Source organism: Micropterus dolomieu, linkage group LG16 (genome assembly GCF_021292245.1).
Source record: "Micropterus dolomieu isolate WLL.071019.BEF.003 ecotype Adirondacks linkage group LG16, ASM2129224v1, whole genome shotgun sequence".
In the NCBI taxonomy this organism is placed as follows: Eukaryota; Metazoa; Chordata; class Actinopteri; order Centrarchiformes; family Centrarchidae; genus Micropterus; species Micropterus dolomieu.
Genome location: NC_060165.1, coordinates 11,637,221 through 11,645,821, shown reverse-complemented (window position 1 = coordinate 11,645,821; position 8,601 = coordinate 11,637,221). Strand labels below are relative to the sequence as shown.

The 8,601-nt window shown below is 40.9% G+C and overlaps 1 protein-coding gene across 1 annotated transcript in view; it reads left to right on the top strand.

The window, feature by feature from the left end:
• Nucleotides 1-3,081: 3,081 nt before the first annotated feature.
• lrrc17 (leucine rich repeat containing 17) overlaps nt 3,082-8,601 on the top strand; it is a 31,699-nt gene continuing 26,179 nt past the window's right edge. The window contains exon 1 of the mRNA XM_046072092.1: nt 3,082-3,397. The gene's annotated coding sequence lies outside the window, so the exon portion shown is untranslated. The remainder of the gene's footprint in view (nt 3,398-8,601) is intronic.

Below are 8,601 nucleotides of genomic sequence, written 5' to 3'. Positions count from 1 at the left end.
TTTGGTATATACAACTCAAGGAATTGCTGTGATATTTACTAAGTCATTGAATAATTTTTTAGAGCGTACAGAGCCCTTGTGTGGCCATAGAGAAAAAAACCAATTCATTCCCACATTTTGATTAATTTGTGTGCCCGAGATAAGTGTATGTACAGAAAGCCAGCACAAAAGACCAGCCTTGTTTATCAGAGTGTTGAGTAATGGGAAACATTTTTAACTCACAATCTTTCAGGCAACGCTGGTCTGTTGTGCTGGCTTTCTGTATATGTTCAGTAGGATCTTGTTTTTAACAAAACATGGGAACAAACTGAAAGCGCAGAAAATAGCACCAACATTTCTGGGGTGTGTGGAAGACCCCTGCTTCATTGTGTCACTTGTGAAACTTCTGTACACCATGAGAGACTAAAGGAATGAACAAATGTGCAGTTCTTCTAACAGGATTTAGGGAGTTGTTATTTTACTCTTGGGGCAGGAAAGCACTGCAGCCACTGATATGTTTTTCCTTTGGCAAAGTTTTAGCCTAATTAAAGGGCAGTTTTTTGTGTTTACATTACATAACTGACAACTGGTCTCCAAAGCATACTATTAGAAGAAATTATAATGGCGCTTAGATTAGATTTCCTACCTCCCACAAAGCCATTGGTTTCCATTTATGTCAATGTAGCTACTTGCTATGTTATCTAGTATAGATATTGGATTGTTAAAAAAGGATAAACATGCCTTGAAACTGTCTTGCCTGACAAAAGTAAACATGTTCACACATTTTGCTTTCATCAGAGATTTATTTTGACATTTAAATAGTACACAGATGCTATAAAAATGTCTAAAAAGGATGCATTGGGTTCAAAAGTCGACCTGGCTCTTTAAAGAATGTGTTTGAAGCGATTTAACAAGGCACACATCCTTCATCTCTCCACTGGCACCCCAGCTGGCCTGGCACAGGAAGCGCCTTTCTTATATCTGGGCATGAACACATACAAAAGCTTGGTTGATGGAGAAAATGCATTTCGCAGGTTACTTGGATGCCATTCTGTATTCTATTTCAGTCTTGCTGAGTGTTCTGCTTCTTGCAGTTGTGCATCAATAGCAAGTGCTATTATTTGTTGGGGGGCTACTGTATGTCCACCATTTGTTGTTAAACAGACAGGTTGACTTTTGTAAAGCCTTTGCAGAGCAGCCCTCAGGCCTCCATCCCAGCTCCTCCCACTTACTTAAAATAGTTGTTCTGGTGTAAGTGCCCTCAAGCTGTTTAATGTGTTTGGCAGTAAACAATCCATTTAAGACACTGCAGAATGGTGATCCTAATATGGAGCTGTTTCACTCTGTGTTGACCTAGAGAAGAGAAAAGAAGAGACGGACAGAGCAGGCAGCATTGCGTTGATTAGCAAGGCTCACTGCTCTCAGGCACCATAAAATTACACAGAATGCCCCTTACTAGTAGATGAAACTATTCTTGTGGGAGCTGTTTTGTGTCAGAGAGACCGACTGGTTCATAATAGCAACAAGTGGTAGAGAGCCACTGTGGGAATCTTCACTGCTTCATAAGTAAATATACAGACATACTGCAGTGCAAAACAATTACCAAGAATATATCTCTGATGAGACACCAGGAGCTCACACTTGACTCATCACAGAAATGTAAAAGAAATTTTGTGTTTGAGCTAAATGCTAGCAGCAGCAGGTTAACATTCACACGATGCTAAGATGCAAATGTTTGCTAATTAGCAGGAAATTACAGCTGAGGCTGAAGGAAATCATTTTGCATTGGACAAATTAGCTCAGATTTTGACCTGATAATGGTGTCAGATGAAGAAGTTAAGTGATCAATTGAACAGTTTTCAATTCATCCTGAGCGGGACATGAACAGCTGACCAAATTTCATGACAGTCCTTCCATTAGTGAGATATTTCACTCAACAAAACAAATGTTAACCTCATGATGGGGCTAGAGGAATAGTCAGGGAATCATCAAAGTCAATGGAATACATCCTCTGGGGACCATGATGATAGTTTACAGTTTATGTATATTTTAAATAGTGGACTATGCTAAGGCTATGTTTATGTTTTTAATTGTGTTTTTGTGTTTGTGTGGATCAAAACATGCGTGTGATAACATGTAATAATGTATTATATCATGACAGCCTGCAAGTAGGAACAGAACATCAAGTTAGTAATGGAACAGGCTGAGATGTAACTTCTGGAGAAGAATCACCTGCTGCGACGTGGTGATCTGTATGTTCAAATAAACCCACATTCAACATTTTCCCTTTCTGCTGGAAAGTTGGATGTCATTCAGTGAAACACAAGTCAAACTAAGGTTCTATGCAGAATAGAATGACCACTACAGTCACTACCAAACAAAAATGACAGAATTTCATGGCAATCCATCTCAGTTAATGAGATGTTTCAGTCTGGACTGAAGTGGTGGACTGATCGACCATCTGACCGTCTGACTGATCACTAAGTGCCACGGCGCTATCATGGCTAAGAAGTACTGCATAAGTGGTTGGTTTCACCTCTCACACTATTGTAAAGTGATACAGTCCACATGATGGGTGGTACAGAACCTTATGAAACCACAAGTGTTGCCTGCAACATGCATGGTAACATGGTTCAAGGCCTTATAACAAAGGAGAGATCCTCTACTGAAGCAACGATCAAAGGCAGATGTTGGAAGTGGAACGAGGCTATTTTGGAACAAACCTGCAAAGAGTTACATCTCAAGGGCATCTCCGCTCTTCTGGGAGCATGACGCAACACACACCCAGACAGACACACACATGGGGGTGTTTTGTAGTGGTGGGTGAGTGCTTTGCCTCTGTGCCACCCAGATCCCAATCTCTCTCTTTCTCTCTCTCTCTCTCGCTCTCTCCATCAGTCCACCAGGCCAGTTAGCAGCATATCCTGGATGAAGTCCGTTGTTTTAATAGATGGCACCAGTGCGGGGTTGCAGCCCTCCTGTGTGTGTGTGTGTGTGTGTAATGCTAAACCAGACACAGCTTTGTGGCTCCTTTGAGAATCAGCTTTTCTTTGCTCACAGTCTCTCTCTCTGTCTCTCCCTTCACATTCTTGGTGCGATCCAACCGAGTTGGTGAACAGCAAAGGACTGAGAAAGAGAGGGAAAGAGAGAGAGGCAGCTGTAAAAGGCAGTAGTCAATCACTCAGCACAGGCAGCCGGGGGGAGTGAGAGAGAGAGAGAGAGAGAGAGAGTGCAAGAGTTTAGAGAAGCAGCCAGTTGTTCGTCCCTCACTTCAAGCTCTAAGTTTATAGGCAGCCAGGCAGATTTTCTTGGCTTAGATGCAGCGCTCATGACAGGATTAGGAGCCGGGGACGTGGGACCAACCGGAGATCCACAGGTCCTAGTGGACGAGCCCGAGCCAAAATCTCTCCCTGCACAGGTATGACTGAAACCTTCATATTGTACCAAAGTGCATAAGATCTGTCTGTCTGCAAAAGACTGTTCAGCTGAAAGCATCAGAGAATCCCCAATCCTTCCTGATTCAACATTCAATTTGCAAGAACATTTTTTGGCACCACAGTTTAGTTCTTGGTGATAAAATCTGATTCCCTGAAGGCTTGAAAAGGACAACAGCATATTATTTTAATCTTAATGTGAAATGGTTAAGTTGCAGAATATGAAATAAACCCACCAAAGGATGATATCTGCCTCTTTTTCTTAATCTTTTGTGTGGGTTTTAAGTGTGACTTCCCCCTTACTCCTTTGTTCCTTAGACAGTATTGGAATGCACTGATAGTGAATGCATAGACAAAGAATGAATACAACTCGGCCATACTGGCAACTTACTAAAGTGATGATGAAACTGCAAAGGTGAAAATATGAATGGACAGAGATGAGCTACTCACAAGAGAGTAAGCATGTTTGCATAACATGCAATATCGTATTAAGTCATTACATTGTGCTGCTGCACTGCTCTATTTATTGACAAAAAAATCTCTCATTTGGAGTTGTTGAAGTTGTGCCAAGTTTATGGAGTGTTGTTGCACCCTGACGTTGATCTTGATTTTCAGCAAAGAAAATATTCAATTGCTAATTTTAGATTCTTCCCCACTGCTAATTGTGTTATGTAACTGGTCCAATGCACCATTGCATAAAAGCACTCACACTTCCATGATTAGGCATTCAATTCACTGTGTAGCTCAACCATAGACTGTATATAAAAAGCGCTCAACAGATAGATAGGCACCACTTTTGACATAGTGAGGGGTTAATTTACCCACTTGGACCCTCTTTGTACTGTAAGGAACTCTGTATAACCATGCCCACCAAATGACTCATGTTCATTGAATATATAGCCAACTCTTGTTAAAAATTAAACAATATTTGGAGACATTGGCGTTTGCTGTGATTCAGGAGATTATTCAGACTGCTCTCTCTGCAGAGATTTCCAAAATGTGAGTGTAAGGTTACAAAATGCTCCAGAGGAAACCAGAGCTTACTGTCCGGTTTGTGTGTACACTTGCAGTTCTTCTATATGCGTGTTAGTGCAGCTATATATGCATCTGCACATGTACATATAGTTTGAGGAAAATTCCAGACTCATGCAGTACAGAGCAGAGCAATGTGTGGTTTGAGTCTGTTTGGAGGATCCTGTACCAAAAAAGGGGAAGAGAAAAGGCTTGTCTTGCAGGTTTCCTCTGATTACAAAGTGTGAGTCCCTTTTACTTAAATTTCTGCTGTTTCAGCTTGCTGCAGTTAAGCTGAAGTGGAACACTTTGTAATAAGAGGAGTGGGGGCATGAGTGGGAGACTAAGGCTTGAAGTGTGTGTGTGTGTGTTATGTGTTTAAGGTGCAGATGTGTCTGGCACCAATACAAAGCAATCAACATAGCTTGGTTGGTGGGGAAGACAGCGTGCGTGTATGTTTGTGTGTGTGAGAGAGAGAGCACTGTTAAACGTCTTATGACAATTCTTAACTCCCTCATTCTAATGAAACAGTTTGCAAGCCACTCATGATTTTTGATTGCCAAGAATAGAATAGAAAATGGACAACAGTGTAGAATATTGTGTAACAGAAAAAATGTAATGTTTCCCCAACTCTTCATTTCCACTGTCCCAGAATTTACAAACCTGACACATTTCAGCTCTACAGCAATCTTGTGTTTAATGTTTTATGACCGAGCATTGAGTGTTTTGTAGTTTCAGAACATGATTAGATGCAGCCAAGAAACTGGGGGAGATGCCTACATAATGTCAGCTGAAAGCCAGTTGTCTCACTCACGCACTCACGCATGCACGCACGCAAACAGGAGTTGGTTGTATTTCTGAGGTTTCTTTTACTGAGGTCAGCATTTCTGAACCCTTCTGAAAAAGATCATTGTCTCTCAACTTTTTTCAATCTCACCTCTGCTCTTCTGCAGAAATATCTGGTCTGGTTTCAATTAGGCTCTTAGGGATGTGTGAGGGTTCTCTCTCTTGCTTGCACTCTCTACATACACACTCTGTGTCACTGTGTCATCCTCTGGTTTAGGGTTCAGGGGCTTGTGGTTAGACTTTTTTCCTCCTCTTCTCTTTACATTCACATAGCTTGTGGGCCTGCTGTTATTCTTTCCTTGTATTCCTCTCTTTCTCTTTGTTATAGCCGCATGGTGGGTCTGTCACATGGTAACAAGCCACAGACGTTTGGGCACACCTACACTCCATAACTAAAGGAAATTCAGCCCATAGGAAGCAAAGCAAGGTCAGCTTACTGGGAGACTGGCTTACAGAGGAAAACACCCTCACCTTTAAACTTTCTCTTTGTTCTTACCCTCTAACTCTTGCTCACTCTTCTTTTCTGTAATTAACTACCTGCTCCCGCTTCTCCGTCTACATATAGTACCATGCACGGAGCCTGGATGGATTTCTTTTACAGTTTTCTATTGGTAGCTAAGGAGAAAAGACTTGCTCTTGTTTTTGTAGCCTCCCCTGCTTGTTCTCGCTTTCTCTCTGTAACACAGTGGCTCCTGTGTTTCTGGAGCGTTTCCTCTGGAGGTCTGAAGTCTTTCCATACCCAGTGGCCTGTCCTGTGTTATTGGAGCAGAAAGAGCCTCAACAGGCAGCCAAGGCTTTGTGGGTGCAAGACTGTGGCATTGTGTTTTCAAAAGTGCAGCATGGATAAGATTTTTGTAGTTTTTTGTATGACTGCAAATGTATCATTTAGGAACAAAGTAGTTTCCTCCCTGTTCACAGTTGACTTGCCTTTCCTTTTGTTGATATGTTTACATGAAACAACTTATTGGCCACTTGGGGGCAGCGGAACAAGGTGTGAACACAACATTGATATTACAGATCCATACAAAGTTGCTATGGCTAACGTGTTAGCGCACAATTTCTTATTAGATGTAGCAACACTAGACATAATTTAGAGTCAAGTTTCTGGCTCTTTAGCTGCGAAATACTTTGCTATGTTCACCAGCTAGTCGCTATAACTGTGTCTGTCTGCTGTTTTGTACTGGGAAAGTTGTGTGAAAAGAGGTTTGATGAGAGTGGTGAGAGTTAACCACAACAGTGAAGGTGTGGGTCATAAACCAGTGAAGTGAAAGACGCTAAAATGTTCTGTAATAGCCGAGGGGTTTGATGATTCTCTGTCGGTTCGTTCCCTACAAGTGACCCCTTTCACGTAGACCTAGTCATTTGATCCATTGTTGATACAAAAATATTGATTAGTGCAGCTTTAAGTCAGGAACACAAATGTTTTAGCCTCATTATGTGATGTCCCTGCAGCAGTGGGGGAAATCCAGAGGTCACTAGTGGTTTAGGATTCATATCTCGCCACCATATTAAACTTCCGACCAGTCCGAGTCAAAATGGTTATATGAAACAGGCTGGATTTTTATCAATGGACAAATCGGAAAGGGATACTTTTACCCACTAATGTAATCTGGTAAGGTCTACTGTATTGTTAGTGTATGCTGTTGGCTCTTTCCCAAGTTGGTTAGGACTGTGTGTTCCATGCTTACCAGAAGCACAGCAATGTCACCTGATACCAAACCAATCCCTCTCTCTTTGCCAGGGGGAATTTCCCTTTAACTGACATCATGATATTTTAAATCCAATGCAAGTTCAGCCCGTGACATTAATCTTGTCCTCAGGACTTTCCTTCTGTCTTTTTACTTTCTCCCTCATTTTTCTTTCCTGTCTGAAACATTGTTTGATAGTGGTTTTCAAACGTGTGCTGCCTCCATCTGTATTTGTGTTTAAGTCAGTCAGTCCCTCTTCTCTCACCCCCTCTTCCTGATGTAGGTGTGTTGTGATGGTTTTAGAGACCAGCCTGTCTGTGTGTGTCTCTGGTCTGCTGAGACCAAATGACCCATTTGAGCCCGCAGACAGTTCAGAAAACATATACAGACACACTCTCTCTTTTGTGTCTCTGTTTTTTTCTCTATTCATTGTTCCTGTATGGATGCCTGCAGCATGCATGTCTCTTTTTGTGTATAAATGTATAAATGTACTGATTTAATATACAGTTTTAAATGTGTCTACATCTGTGTATGTGCAATGCAGAATTTCGCCCGCTTCATTCTCACACATTTGCAGTTTGACGTTTGGCTCTTTGGCAGAGCACTGTAACTTCCTGTCAACCTGGCTAATGTCACCACTGAAGTCCTTCCAAAGCACCTGGTTAAATTATACTTTCCACTTCATTATGCAACACTACCCTGCATTAGGTGTATGTCATGTACGTGGTGTGCTACTGTACATGTAGTCACATTTTTAGTTTCAACTTTAAGCATTTAATTACACCAAATTACAGCAATGAGTAAGAAATGCAAATCAAAAGAATAAATAAGAGTTGTTTTACCTTCCACATAAAGGCACAAGCTATTCAGTTAGAGATGAGTTATAAGTCAACACTCCCCAGTCTGCTCCCCAAAACAAAATTCTACATAGGGAAACACCACAGACATAAGCATTTATTCATTGGTTTGTTTTGATTGAGAGCACACTTGTGCTGAATACTAGCTCTTCCTTACTTGTCTAAAAGACTAGCTCTGTAAATTGTTTTGGTTTGAAAAGCCATTAGAAAGATTTAATGCAAGTTACCAGATAATGATTTTTCCATTTTCTCAGCAGTTTCAGAAACAATGACACAGCAAATCTTTTGCCTATGCCATAATCATACTCTCACTGTTACATTTATCTTAAGCATTTACTGGCAGTGGTCCGATTGTGGTCTCCCTGCAAAAATCCACCTAATGAGGTTGAAATGTGAAAGTATTTTACAGTGGTGCCAGGAATGTTAACCAAAAAATAAAATGGCAAATAATTAGCACCCAATATAAAAACCAAGCAAGATACCACTAACAGAATGATCCTGAGGCCTTTAAACTACACACTTGTTAGCATGCAAGACCTTCACTAAACTGTGAACAAACTGATAAAACTGTCAGCCAAATATGGCACTACATAAAGTGCTGAGGGCTAGAATATGATCTCCTTGACACACAGAATTAACTCACTTTTTAAATCTGAAGGTCTTTTTCATTTGCATTTCAGACATGATGCCCTCTAACATGGAGTTTAAGAGATACCTAACTTTAACTTAGGAGTTTTAAATAATAATAATAATAATCCTTATTTGTGGAGCACTTTTCAAAAACAA